This window comes from Vicia villosa, unplaced genomic scaffold, assembly GCF_029867415.1.
Source record: "Vicia villosa cultivar HV-30 ecotype Madison, WI unplaced genomic scaffold, Vvil1.0 ctg.002671F_1_1, whole genome shotgun sequence".
Classification (NCBI taxonomy): domain Eukaryota; kingdom Viridiplantae; phylum Streptophyta; class Magnoliopsida; order Fabales; family Fabaceae; genus Vicia; species Vicia villosa.
This window is the reverse complement of record NW_026705997.1, coordinates 250002-265778: the sequence shown is the minus strand read 5'-3', so window position 1 is coordinate 265778 and position 15777 is coordinate 250002.

Here is a 15777-nt window from a genome sequence, read left to right as displayed (position 1 = left end):
CGTTCTCCGCTTATGCTTATATTCTCATGTCGCTTTTTGCTCCTAACCATTAGGTAGAAACCATGACAACTTTAGGAATTAGAGGTTCCCATCATATTAGGCTAGTTTTCATCTTAGGCTAGTTTTGTCCCTTTTCCTTTTCAACTTTAAAACACTTAACAAAGGAAGAGGCGAATCACATTAAAAGTGGGAGAGAAACGAGTGGGATTTATTCCCTAATCTGTTTCTCGAACACTTAGTGAGAGAGAAATGAGTGGGATCCATTCCCTAATCTGTTTCTCGATCACTACAAAGAGAAATGAGTGGGATTCATTCCCTAATCTGTTTCTCGATTATTAGAGAAATGAGTGGGATTCATTCCCTAATCTGTTTCTCTATCCATGTAGAGAAATGAGTGGGATTCATTCCCTAATCTGTTTCTTTGACATCATACATTCTATGTGATTCAACTCGCAGATTAATTCCCCTTAAAAATCACCAATCAAAAACATCTAAAATATCTAATAAAGGTTCAGACCTAAATCAAAGTAATGAAGTGGTGCGGAACCTTGTATTGGGTTTTGTTCATCATGGAATTACCCTAAAAAATACAAACCAATCTTCTCTCTTCTCTCTCTTGCCTCCGAGGCATTCTTTCTCTTGCCTTCAGGGCATTCTTTCTCCTAATCGGACATGTTATTTCCGCTCCATTCCCAGCTTAAGACTCCAGAGGTCGAGCAGCGGAGTGCGAATGTAACTGTTCAACTAAAAAACACAAAAACAAACAAAAATATGTGAGCCGAACTACGGCGCTCTGATTCCTGAAAAGGATACGTAGGCATTGGGTCGCGGGGCCTAAGCGAGCACAATTATTTATAAACCTTATTTTCCCCGTGTTTCTTTTTCTTTCATTTGCATGCATTCCCTTAGCAATTAAGCTTTAGATTTATACACCCTTAGAATAAAACAAACATAAGTGGATCCTGTGGAGTACCACAGACGTGAGGGGTGCTAATACCTTCCCCTCGCGTAACCGACTTCTTACCCGATGTCTGGTCGAAAGACCTTCTCTTATCCTTATTCTAGGTTTTCTGATATTCCCTTCCCTTATGGGATAAATATATTGGTGGCGACTCTGTTCATTTTCGCGAGCGTGCGACAGCTGGCGACTCTGCTGGGGATGGAAGAAAGACCTGTGCTGGTCCATTCTTAGCGAGTCGATCCTAGCTTGTGTTTGTTTTCTTTTCTTTGGGTGTTTATTTATTGCTTTATTGCTTCATTACTTTATTGCTTTATTGCTTTATTTCTTTATGCATCGCATTTTATTTTCATATACTATGATTATTATTCTGCTGTCTGTTGGGATGGGATGTTACTGATTTGAGGTAAAAGGCCCAATACCCAGGCCAGAGTGATACTTAGGCTACCTAGGACAGAGTGGATAGTCATGACGCCAACAGAATGTCAGGTTCTGTTGATTGCGATCATGAGACCCACGACCAGTTGAGGTTCAAATGGGATACCATTGTTGGCATGTATTTGCAACAATGATGGTGTCTCAAGAGAACTGTTAACGCTGGAGACCTTTTGACCTACCATATTGGATCCTACCTGTGAGAGGGGTTGGGAAATTCTGTTTTGCAGGAAAACATGCCTTCATCCTACCCCATGGCCATTCATCCTATCTATCATGACCAACATCGAACCTCTGAATCTGGAAGGTTCGACCTTATGTGACTTATGCAAAGGTTATCTATCCTGAATCAACGTCGAACCTCTGAATCTGGAGGATTCGACCATCTTTGACTTATACAGAAGTTCTACATCAGTTATCTATCAGAATCAATCAACGTCGAACCTCTGAATCTGGAGGATTCGACCATCTTTGACTTATACAGAAGTTCTACATCAGTTATCTATCAGAATCAACGTCGAACCTCTGAATCTGGAGGGTTCGACCATCTTTGACTTATGCACCGCCTAGTTATCAAGAATGCAACATCGAACCTCTGAATCTAGAGGATTCGACCATATCATATTGACCATGAGAAGTTATTATCACAAGAGGCCTTGATCCTTGATCCTGATTCCTACTGCATTTGCATCATCATTAACATTTTTGCATTCATGCATATGCATCCATGGTTACCAAGACTCCTACATTCTTCCTCTCCATCAGATCAGACAAGACAATTCCTCCACACCGATATCTGACAAGAGCTCACCGACAAAGAATCATGGGGAATTACAAAAAAATCAAGCTACTATCTAAGGACCCCACACCTTCTCGTGAGGGTACCTTCCACCAAAGGAGCCTAAAGACTTTGTGTTTGTCGGAGAACATTTCATTTGCATCAGAATAAGGCCAAGCTTGCCATTGTATAGATTCCTTCAGAATTTTCAATTGTATTACTTTTGTTGTTATCAAGTACTTCTCATTGTAAGAAACCCATTCTGTTTGAATAAATAAAAATAATGCAATATACACGTTTTTCTCAAATCATTCCATTCTTGTCATTATGTTCATTGATACTTCACTCATTTGTCTTAAGCAACTAAAAAAGGAGAATGATGAAAATTAAAAACACATGAACTACTAACTGTATGCTTTTGGAACAAAATCCTACTGACGATGTACAGGCATTGTTTCAATTCCTAAACACCGGAGTTATAAGGGAGTGAAACCTTCGTCAACCCCTTTGAGCCTAAGGAGTAGTAGTTTCTTTTCAAAAAAATTACAATGAAACCCTTCATCTTAACCAGGGGCAGGGTAGTCTTCAGTTAGTGCGACTGAGTGCTCAACTTTCAGGTGTTCCATCAGAGGATCAATCATATCTCAGATCTCACAACAAAAGAAGAAGAGCACTATCCACAAGTGGATGTCTCTCATTCACTAAGAAGAAGGCAGTCACAACCTTTTCATCAAGTCAATCACAAAAGTCATACAACTTGTTCCCGAATGAGACAAAAAAGAATGAAAAGAAAGTTATGAATCATGATAAAAAAGGAGAAAGAGACAATAGCCCGCTAAGTCAAAGAAAAAGTCAAAAGAAAGAAAAGCTTTGAAGCAAATGACTTAGGCAAAAATTAGGGCATATCCCGCTGGACAACGAAAACCAATATCAAAAGAAACTTTTTGTCCAGGCAAAAGTTAGGGAAAGCAAAAGGCAAAGCAAAAGAAAGAAATCCTCTAAGGGACAAGTTGTTATGACCATCAACAAAAGCACTAAAGGGTGACTGCCACCTCCATCAAAGCTACAAAGGATCCTCATCCATCACCATCCTTCCTGAAAGGCGAACGCTCGTGTTAAACTAGCTGAACGTAGGACTGGAGAACATCACGAAGAAGGGGTGGGTTAAGTAGAATTTGAGCCTTTATCCTTTGTTTCTTAAACTGTGAACCCGGCCACGTTGCAACCCTCAAAAGTCCTAATTGAAGCAGGGTTCGTTCCGAAAGCATACAAACTGTAAAAACATGTCAAAACTGACTCCTAATGTTGCTTGTCACTTGTGTTAGTATCAGTACAACATTTTGACAAATAAAAACTTTTCTTTTGAGATTAACATGTGCATCGCATTCTCATTATCTTTTTCAAAACAGAATTGTCTCTAATCAGAAAATAAGTACTTGATACCAAGGAAAGTTCAACATTGAAATTCCATCGAGTAATCTTACAAAAGCAAAGGTTGGTCATCCACTGAGCAAATATCTGAAGTATCCACTAGGTGGAATAATTCCTTTCAATTTGGGGCATTCATTCCATGATCAACACTGGGGCAGACCATTACAAATCTCCATGATTCAAGCACATCAGAATTCCATCTCAAGAAGATCCTACAAGCTAGGGCAAGCTAGTAACAAGTCATTTCTTCATCTTCAATCAAGTGTAAGATATCGAGATAGGTGTCGAGGAGTGAAGCCCAACACCTTCACAAATTATATCCTTCAAGAAACAACCTTCCTGCAAGGAACCCTCCATTCACTCATAGTATCATGGAAACAATCATTCCATTCATAATCATACATACATCATGCATATCATTGCATTTTCATTATCATTTCTCCCGAATGATCCAATCATCAACAAATCAGGGGCATCAACCCCACCTTGATTCTCAAACAGAGTTTCAGAACTCCACCTAATCTATTCCACAAAGCGGAAACCATAATCAATCAGTACACTGCATATAGAATTCATTTCATTGCATCTCCAGGAGTGCATAAAATAAATCAAACATTCGCATATGAAGCATAAGCCAAGTTACTCATCAGATGAGGTCCCTACAAATTATTCGAGTGGATATTCCACTGGATCACTCAGAGTTACCATTATGGTGTCATCTCCCAGAGTCAATCATGTTCATCTTTCTTCAACCCAGAGTTGATGTTCTTGTGTTCAACCCAGAGTTGATTTTCCTTTCATCTTTTAACCCCGAGTTAATTATTTTTTCCCTCTCACCCAGAGTTGACGGATATTTCTTTTATTCTTTCCCACTCAACCCAGAGTTGACGGTTATCCTTTGTTCAATCCAGAATTGATTCCTTTCCCACTCAACCCAGAGTTGACGGTTGTCTCTTGTCTTTCCCACTCAACCCAGAGTTGACGGTTATCCTTTGCCTTTCCCTCTCAACCCAGAGTTGACGGTTACCTCATGTCTCCTCCCTCTCAACCCAGAGTTGAAGGTTGTCTCTTATTTCCCACTCAACCCAGAGTTGACGGTTATCTTTTGTCTTTTCCCACTCAACCCAGAGTTGACGGTTATCTCCTTTCTCTTCCCACTCAACCCAGAGTTGACGGTTATCTCCTTTCTTTTCCCGCTCAACCCAGAGTTGACGCTTATCTTTTATTCAACCCAGAGTTGATCCCTTGTCCTTTCCCACTCAATCCAGAGTTGACAGTTATTTTTTATTCAACCCAGAGTTGATCCTTGTCTTTCTTTCCCTCTCAACCCAGAGTTGATGGTTATCCCTAGTTCAATCCAGAATTGATTTCTCCTTCCCACTCAACCCAGAGTTGACAGTTACTTCTAATTGTTCATCCTTCCTTCTTTCAACCCAGAGTTCATGTTTATCTCTTGTTTTCAACCTAGAGTTGATATTCTTACTTTTTTTCTCAACCCAGAGTTGATGCCTATATCTTGTCCCATTAATACTGATTTCTCTTTCCGTTCTCAATCCAGAGTTGACATTTACCTCATATCCAATCCAGAGTTGACTTCCTTCTATTCTTCGACCCAGAGTCGACCCACTATCCTTCTTCAACCCAGAGTTGAGTTCTATTTCATTTCTAACCCAGAGTTACCTTGTTCAATCCAGAATTGATACACTTTTCCTCAGTAGAGTTGACACCGTCTTTTCCCCAGTGGATCCTATCTCTCATCAGGCAAATTTTCAGGCTCTCTTGGTATTTAATCTTCTTCAACCTTGAATGATCGAAAGGCTAGCGCCAATCTTACCTTCACGTTTAAGACGATTAAATAGGGGCAGCTGTTGCACCCCAAAATTTGCTCATCTAATTATTCCGAATTGGCTTACATATCTCATTCATTTACATCTTAGGTCATCAATAAAATCATGCATCATTAATCATTAACTTAGTATGGAGATCAAGGATACTGGTAATTCGCATTCTCTATTGATTTCAAGGATCTCCCTTCCATTCATTGGTTTACAAGCTACAAGTCCAAAAAAAAACAAATCAACATATTTATGAGGAAGTTCACCTTTCATTATCATTGGTCAAAATTCCATTCATACAAAATTCAAAAGAAAACCTTTCATTACATGATTGAGATCAACATCCGTTTCAAAATAATATTATATTCATCATTACATGCTTACAATACAAGGAAAAATGGCAAGAGAAAATAAAGAGTACATGTTCTACAATTCCAAGGTTTCATGCTAATTTCGAAACACCGCTATCCAATACATTACAACAAAGTTTACACAAAAAAATCTATCTGTTCTACTTAATCAGTACATGTCTCAAGTCTTCAGCACAATAAGTTCAAACAGCCGCTGCCAAGTTCTGATGTGGGCATACCCCCTGTTTCACTAATGATCCAAGACCTGCCAGCTTCTCCATAAATCAACCCTGCACACAGAAAATCATTCAGATTCAAGCATTTCAGTTCAGCCATGTTCATCAATTTACAACCAGTCTAAATTCAAAGAAGATAATAGTGTAAAGGCATCGCAGCCTTGCAGATCATCACATACCATATTCAAATGCATCCATACACATTTAACCTTAACCACCTTCTACTAACCTTTAAGAATTTTATTCTAACCATTTTTAACCCTTTCAACACCTAACTGTCCTAACCTATTTCTAAACCTCTTCCTAACTGTTTTAACTAACAGCTTCCCTAACTAATTTCTCTTCACATCCTTACTTCTAACTAACCTTATAACCACCAAAAACAGATTTGTAACTAACTTCCTAAGCAGTTTTATAACAGCACCTCTAACCAATTTTTATAACAGAAAAAGCAGTCTTGTAACAACCTATAACAACTCTAACTAATTTCCCAAAGTCGGTTACAAAACTCTAAACAGATAACAGAATTTTGACACAAAAAGGAGGAGAGGGAATTAACTGAAATCAAGAGTTGAACTCACCTCATAACCTGGAATTCTCTTCATCTTCAATATCTATATAACAGAGCACTGCTACATTCTTCACAGCTCCCTTCACTTCCATTCATTCACCACTTCTCAGCTCTCTTCACTCCACCATTTCTCACTTTCGTTCATCACCATCTTCATCTTTCTACACACTTCAATTCACCTTCAATCATCTTCTCTCCCAGTTTTCCACACTTCATCCATAACCTCTCTCTCTGAATCTTCGATCTTCCCCTGAACTTTCATCTTCCATCATTGACCTATATTCATCATTCTTCACACTCTTGAACCTTCATCACTCATTCCACAGAGAACTGATCCGCAAAAGATAGCAGAAACTTAGCAACAGAAAAAGATAACATAAATCGGTCACAGAAAAGAGATTTCACCTGTAAGAAATTTGCTTGAGATTGCTTCTTCAAACTACCTCCATCTTCATCGCAGCACAGCGACAAAACTCTATCAACAACGTTCAATTCGTCCAATCTTCGCATCACCTTCGCGCACAAGAACCACAATACCGAGTCACGACCTCATCTCCCATCGAGATTTCCTTCGATCTTCATCGCTGCAAACAACAACAACAACAATATCACATCAAGATTCAGAAACGAGCAACAACAAGAAGAGGGATCGAGCAGAGACTGAGGATCGAATTGAGAGAAGTTCGCGGAGAGGTTAGAGCGAGTTCGAGAACGAGATATGAGATAGAGTGAAAGAAGAGGAATGTGAGCGGCTGAGAGGTGAGGCGATTGAGAGAGGAGGTCGCGATATGAAAACTGAGACTGAGACGGAGTGGCCGCGAACTCACCGGAGGGATCTTGCGCCGTCGCCGCCGAGAGTTGATGAAGAAGAAGAAGCTCTTTCAGAATCCCAATTGTCACTCATACGTAACCCTAAATCCCTCTTCTTCTTATTTTATTTTGTATCTTTTGATTAATTGATATTAATTAGGGTTAATTATACTGTATAGAATTAATTCTGATATGATTAATGTCTTAATTATCCATAAAAACATGATTCAGATAAGATCATTCAAAACATAGGATATGGATTAATCTGAATAACACCTTTGGGCTGAATTCTGCCCATCTCACCCCCTTAAGCCCAACACCATCTTTTTGGCAGAAAATCAATGAACAAAAACACCTCTCGGGCCTTCTGTTAACCGCACCTCCCTTGGCCCATGACACTTTCTTTTGTTGAACAAAAACTATACAAAAAACACTCTTTGGGCCTCCTCTGGATGGGCTCAGCGCCCTCACTATCTGCACCATCAGTTTCAATCTGCACCCCCTGTTTTCATTTTTTAGATTTAGGTAATTAGATTTTTGCCACTTCTTTTTAGTATTTAAATGCTAATTTTCCTACTACCTTTTAGACTTTAATACATGATTTTGGCATATAAAAATAATCAACAAATAAACATTAGTTTAGGTTTTTATTTCATTTCTTTTTGCTTGATCAAATTCTTGTCTTTTTGGCACATAAAAAACCATAAAAATAATAGTATTTTAAATTCGATTTTTGTACTATTTTGCATTGTTCACTTTCATGTCTTGTACCATATTTTCAAGTGTTTATGTTAGCCATTTTACACTAATTCTTGTATCGTTATTTACTTGTATTTTTACTTGTAATTTCGATCTCCGCTTATGCTTATATTCTCATGTCGCTTTTTGCTCCTAACCATTAGGTAGAAACCATGACAACTTTAGGAATTAGAGGTTCCCATCATATTAGGCTAGTTTTCATCTTAGGCTAGTTTTGTCCCTTTTCCTTTTCAACTTTAAAACACTTAACAAAGGAAGAGGCGAATCACATTAAAAGTGGGAGAGAAACGAGTGGGATTTATTCCCTAATCTGTTTCTCGAACACTTAGTGAGAGAGAAATGAGTGGGATCCATTCCCTAATCTGTTTCTCGATCACTACAAAGAGAAATGAGTGGGATTCATTCCCTAATCTGTTTCTCGATTATTAGAGAAATGAGTGGGATTCATTCCCTAATCTGTTTCTCTATCCATGTAGAGAAATGAGTGGGATTCATTCCCTAATCTGTTTCTTTGACATCATACATTCTATGTGATTCAACTCGCAGATTAATTCCCCTTAAAAATCACCAATCAAAAACATCTAAAATATCTAATAAAGGTTCAGACCTAAATCAAAGTAATGAAGTGGTGCGGAACCTTGTATTGGGTTTTGTTCATCATGGAATTACCCTAAAAAATACAAACCAATCTTCTCTCTTCTCTCTCTTGCCTCCGAGGCATTCTTTCTCTTGCCTTCAGGGCATTCTTTCTCCTAATCGGACATGTTATTTCCGCTCCATTCCCAGCTTAAGACTCCAGAGGTCGAGCAGCGGAGTGCGAATGTAACTGTTCAACTAAAAAACACAAAAACAAACAAAAATATGTGAGCCGAACTACGGTGCTCTGATTCCTGAAAAGGATACGTAGGCATTGGGTCGCGGGGCCTAAGCGAGCACAATTATTTATAAACCTTATTTTCCCCGTGTTTCTTTTTCTTTCATTTGCATGCATTCCCTTAGCAATTAAGCTTTAGATTTATACACCCTTAGAATAAAACAAACATAAGTGGATCCTGTGGAGTACCACAGACGTGAGGGGTGCTAATACCTTCCCCTCGCGTAACCGACTTCTTACCCGATCTCTGGTCGAAAGACCTTCTCTTATCCTTATTCTAGGTTTTCTGATATTCCCTTCCCTTATGGGATAAATATATTGGTGGCGACTCTGTTCATTTTCGCGAGCGTGCGACAATCTTATATGATAAAATTAAACCAAAAAAAGAATAAAAATGATGTGGGCTTTGTCTTGGTCGTGGGAGGCCCTTCTCATTATGGGAAACATGTTTGGATCATGGAAATTGGGTTTCATTTGGAAGAAAAACATTTTTGCTCAATGTTGATTTCATGCATTTTCCCAAAATTTAGCAAACTTCAACAAGGTGTAAATCCCTCAATTTTTATCATATGAAGGAGATCTTGTACTTTTTGGAAACCTCAAAGAGTCCTCTAACCAATGTCTTTGGTCTCATATCAAAATGATTTTCCATGCTCCTTGTGTATCCTTTTGAAAAAAGTGACTTTTTGTTGACTTTGAAAATAACCTGTAATGTCTTTGTCCATATTTTTCAAATGGTGAATCTAATGACCATGGGACCAATTGCATTTGAAAGATAATTTAATTTCCTTCAAAATGAGCTTTGGTTTGAATTTTTTGGATGAAGGATGAGAGTGTTATGACCAGTCAAAGTTCAGTTGACTTTTTAGGAGAAAACCCTAATTTTGAAACTTCGGGTTTTGTTGATTTTTGATCTTTCCTTGATGAATTATGATCAACCAATGATCAAATGATGAATCCTTTGACAAAATATGGATGTTGACAAAAAATATCATTTTTGACTGTCTGTTGACTTTTTTGGTCAAACGGGTCGTCTGTTGACTGTTTGAGCTGCTGACTGTGCGTCTGAGCGAATTGAAGTTTAAAAATTTGTATGATGGTACTTTGAGATATATGGAGGTCCATGAAATCCATTTGAGGTCTCAAAAACTTGTTCTCCTGAAAAAAATAATAAACCCTAGTTAGGGACTGTTTGTATAGGAGACAGTTAAGCGTACCTGATTTTTGTGCAGTGCTGAGTCTCTGCTAATCATGTGATATTCAGAAGACTTCTAGAACAAAAATCTTGGAATTTTGAAATGCAAAAGTTTGATTTGATTGATGGTACAAAACACGGAGAATTGCACTGTCAGCGGTTTGACTGTCAACTGACTGTTCAGGCATGTAGCAGTTAAAGTGAAAATTCAACAGTCAAAGTTAATATTTTTGTTGTTTTTGTTTTTGGTTTTGTTTTGTGTTAATGATGAAAATTTATTTACATGACTTGTTAGAAAAACACAGACGTAATAAATAAATAATATGTACTGTATGCGAGCAAAATTACCGATAATAACCCTGAAAAACATTTAGGGCACAGAAAAATAAATATTTAACTGGCAGAAAATACACAAAATATTATCTGGATAATTAAACTACAGTACGACAAATAGTACGACATTTAATACTGACATTACAAATATTACATACTATAATGAACAGTACGACGAGTAAACGGTACATTAAGAAATAAGAGATACGACAAACTTTAAGAATGACGATTAATAACCCATGCTACAAATAATAACATATAGATGATTGGGAGTGTAAACATCCCAGATCCGCATTTTTCAGGACTATGCAGACAGAAGAAGGACATGATTACCACCACGACGGTGATGACCATAAGAAAACACGTTTCCATCCGCTTCGCCATTTTGCCGGGGAAGAAGAGAGAATGAATATGAAGTAGAAATTTGAGAGATGAGTTAGAATTTGATGTGAGATTTTATGAAAAAATGAGAGGTATCTATAGAATGAAAAGAAGGATAGAGACGTTGGGGAATGAAGTGATTCCGTACAAAAAAGGAGAATTTGAGTGGAAGTAGGATTTGAAAGAAAGTGTATGGTAGGGTTTGAAAAAAAGAGATGTATAGAATAAAGTTAGGATTTGATTTTGAAAGAAAGAGATTTTGGAAAATAATAGAATATAGTACAAAAATTAGTGAGAAACAAAAGTTAATAATAATTTACTTGTTACCAGTACAGTCTGAATCCCCGGACTTTGCGCCTGCAAAAAGATTTAGTTCTGTACCAATTGCGTCAGTACTATCTATCTGTAAATAAATCTCAAATAAATAGCGTGTGTGAAGTAATAAACAGTACTTGGCGTTTGTGTAAGAATAAATTCAACAGCGAGCCAAAATACCGTATAAGAAAAATTCTAAAAAACCAAGTATTCATAAATAAGGATATTTATGGGATAAAAATCCAAGATTATATGAAGCTCTTAATTTTTAGATTGAAGTTTTTCTTGAAAAAAGATGCGGGAAAATTTTGGGGTATAACAGTGCCACTATTATGTTAATGCGCAATCTAGATCAGTCGGAAGGATTGTGCAATGGTACAAGGCTAACTTTAACCAGGCTTGCTAATCATGTCATTGAAGCTAAGATCATTTCTGGAAAAAATATTGGTAACTTATTTTATATTCCTAGAATGTCTCTATCCCCCTCACAATCCCCATGGTCGTTTAAATTGGTAAGACGCCAGTTTCCAATTATTGTTTCCTTTGCCATGACTATTAACAAATCCCAAGGGCAATCAATTGATAATGTTGGTTTGTATTTGCCTAAAGAAGTTTTTAGTCATGGGCAATTATAAGTGGCTATCTCAAGAGTCAAAGCGAAAAAGGGTTTAAGGATTCTTATTCATGACAAAGATAAACAACCTATGAGCTCTACCACCATTGTTGTATTCAAAGAAGTGTTCCATAACATTTGAAAAGGTCCAAATTTTATAAATATTATCTTATCATGCCATTAACAATAGTTAATAAATATTTATTGCTCTTTACATGTACATGTTAACTTATTTTTCGTTTTCTAACTATTTCAGGTCCAAACATTCACTTCATTTTTGAGATTCAGGCTGCAGCCAATGTTGTATTCAAACAACTGTTCCATAGCATTTGAAAGGTGCAACTTTTACAAGTATTTTCTTATCATCCCATTAACAACATTTAATAAATCTTTGTTGTACTTTACATGCACATGTTAATTTTGTTTTCGTTTTTTATCTATTTCAGGTCCAGGCATTCACCTCATCAAAGAGTTTCATGCTGCAGCCATATTTTTTTTTCAACCAAACATGCAAAATAGTGTTGTGACATTATAGCTCCTTCATGTGTTATGACTTTGTAAAAACTAATTATATCCTATTAGAAACATGATTTTGATTTGATAAAGTTATTGTTCCATTTGTTTTATTTTTTTGGAAATTGGCATATCTTAAAAATATTACTAAACCTCTAAGTTGTATTAAGAGGTGAGAGATTCTCTTTTGTCGGCTCCAAATTAAAATACTTATAATCAATTTTTGAGATTTATGAATCATTTCTTATTGAAAACAAAGTTTCTTTTAGAGTTTAGTGGACAAATCTATTTTTCTAATTTACCCCTTTGTGCCACATCTCTAGACCAAATATTCATGGTACTACCGTACTATATCTTTCTTTTCTTTTTTGTGGATAAGCAAAGATATTGATTTCCGAGAGTTTGTTCTATTGTAAATTGCTAAATCTTGTAGACTTGTTTGACTTGTTGATCACGTGATTGTGTTCCCTTGCAAAATAGAAGATGACACATCAATGATATTATAAAATTTATAAGTGCATTGTTTTTGCCATTAATTTCATATTAAGGCATTGACTAAAGGACAAATATAAGATTATGTTTTAGGGACACAATTTTATTCAATGTTAACCTTTGTCTTTGCTACTTATATAGAAATTTAGAATAGCCAAAATAGATTTCTTGGGTCAGGCTCAACACTCTTGTATTTTTGTATGAGTTGTATTGTAAAACAAAATGAGAATTATAATTTTGCTCCACATATCGGAATGGTCAAGTAGATTTTTTATTTACTCATTTAAAATATTAAAAACATAATTGGTTAGTTTTTGTAAATATATGTTATTATGTTAGGTTGATTTGTTTCAGAAAAACAAAACAAAATGAATTAGTTCTTATAATCTAATTCTCTAAATCAAATTTGACCAAAACATACTAAAGTATTCATTTAGCATAATTGTATCTTACATAAGTATTAAATTTGCTTAGTCATTAAGATTATGCAAGCTCTCATTTGTACATGAAATTACATGCATGATTTAAAGGAAGTTGGATTTTATGATAAATTGTATTTAATAATCCAAGTTTCTTTTATGAAATTAGTTATTCTCTCCAATAATGTATGTAGTATAGGACATCCAAATTTCAAGTAAATTTGAACAAAATATAGTAATTTTAAAAGTCATTTGATACACATAATGCGTCAAATTGAATTTTGAGGTGGGTTACTCTGAAGTGAAAAAAATATTTCTAATAAACCATATATTGTTAGATCAACACACACTCTATTATATACACTTGCTATAATATGAGTCATTTTAGGGAAGTGCGTCTAATTTTCCTTCACTGCAGAATTGCTAACACAAGAAATAAAAGATGCATGAAATGCATCAAAATGTTTATTTTTGCCGTATAGTGTTGTGTACGATTCCCTATGTGCCTTCAACTTTTTGAGAAGTTGTTGGCGGACAAGTGTATGATTTTCCTCTTCTTTACCAAGCAAAGGTGAAACAACGCGATAATCACATTTACCGTCACCTGTAACATCTACAATCCGTTCAATGAATTTGTGCATAAAAAGCAGCATATCTTCAATGTGTATGAATTTTGGTAAAAGTGGCGAAAGAGGTGGTTTACTAATGTGAGCATCTTTGAAAATACTATTTTTATATTTTTAAGTTGGAGAGTTCGAAAAATGTGCGTCAACATGTTCGAAATAGGAAGGTGACCACCTCTTTGACTGTCACTCTGTGTTGGTTTGAACTTCTTAGGAGCACCTTTTTTATAGGTTCTAAGGATGAGTTCAAGTTTTTGGTTTCTAGATAGGAAATTTTCCTCAATTGCTCTTTGATGTGCAATTTCACGTTGTCATCTACTTTCAAAATTCTCTCTTGAATCATTTCCTATTCACTACTACAAAATATACCTTTGGTAACACTATATTACTACGACAATTTTGTCAACGGTAATAAATTCTCATTTTTAACGCACATGATTTTTTTATTAAAACACTTTTCTTCACGGTTCCTAATAAAAACCATGGTCATAGAATATGGTAACAAGCTTCGAATCCCAACATCAACATTTTTCTATTTTTTCAATAAAAATAAGCGTTCGTCCCTTAACAGTTATTCTTATTTAAAAAATGAAAGTAGAATAATTACAATTATTTCAATCAGCAGTGGTTATTGTTAGAACAAGATTTGTTCTTATCAATTATCTTAGTTTTGATGATAACAATAATATGAATTTTGCTTAAGATAATATGGTACTCTAATCCAATGCAATTTTCCTTTCAGGAAATATATATAAAGAGTACGCATAATTCAGCGCTCAGAAGTTGTGTCTCAAATGGTTCAGCATGCAACATCAGAACATGGTCTGGCAAGACATCAGAAGATGGTCGAAGCAGAATCAGAACATGGGTCTATGGAAGCATCAGAAGAACATGAGATCAGAAGCACTGAAGATCAGAAGATGGTATCACGCTCAGAAGCACTTCAAGGTCAGAAGATCAGAAGATGCTATGCACCAAGCTGTTTGACTCTGATGATATTCAAACGTCGTATTCACAAACATCAGATCAGAAGGAAGTACACGTGGCAGACTACGCTGACTGACAAAAGGAACGTTAAAGCTACTAAAGGCTACGTCAGTAGACACAACGTGAACAAGGCTCGAGGTAGTTGACAAAAGCGTATAACATTAAATGCAAAGCTGTACGGAACACGCAAAGCATTAAATGCATTCAACGGTCATCTTCTCAACGCCTATAAATATGAAGTTCTGATGAGAAGCAAGGTTAACGATCCTGAACAAAGACAATTCAAATTAACTTGCTGAAACGCTGTTCAATCTAAACTCAGAATCTTCATCTTCATCAAAGCTCACTACATTGCTGTTGTAATATCTTAGTGAGATTAAGCTTAAACGTTAAGAGAAATATCACAGTTGTGATTATCGCTTTTAAGAAGCATTTGTAATACTCTTAGAATTACATTAAGTTGTAAGGAACTAGAGTGATCGTGTTGATCAGTATACTCTAGGAAGTCTTGGCAGTTGGCTGAGCAGTTTGTAACTAGAGTGATCAGGTTGATCAGAATACTCTAGAGGAAGTCTTAGGAGTGAACTAAGCCTAGAGTGATCGTGTTGATCAGTAGACTCTAGAAAAGTCTTAGGAGTGAACTAAGCAGTTGTTCCTGGAGTGATCAAGTTGTGATCAGAAGACTCTGGAAGACTTAGTTGCGGACTAAGTGGAAAACCATTGTAATCCGTGCGATTAGTGGATTAAATCCTCAGTTGAGGTAAATCATCTCTGCGGGGGTGGACTGGAGTAGCTTCGTTAACAGCGAACCAGGATAAAAATAATTGGGCATTTTATTTTTATCGTCCAAGATTTAAAGTCACACTTAT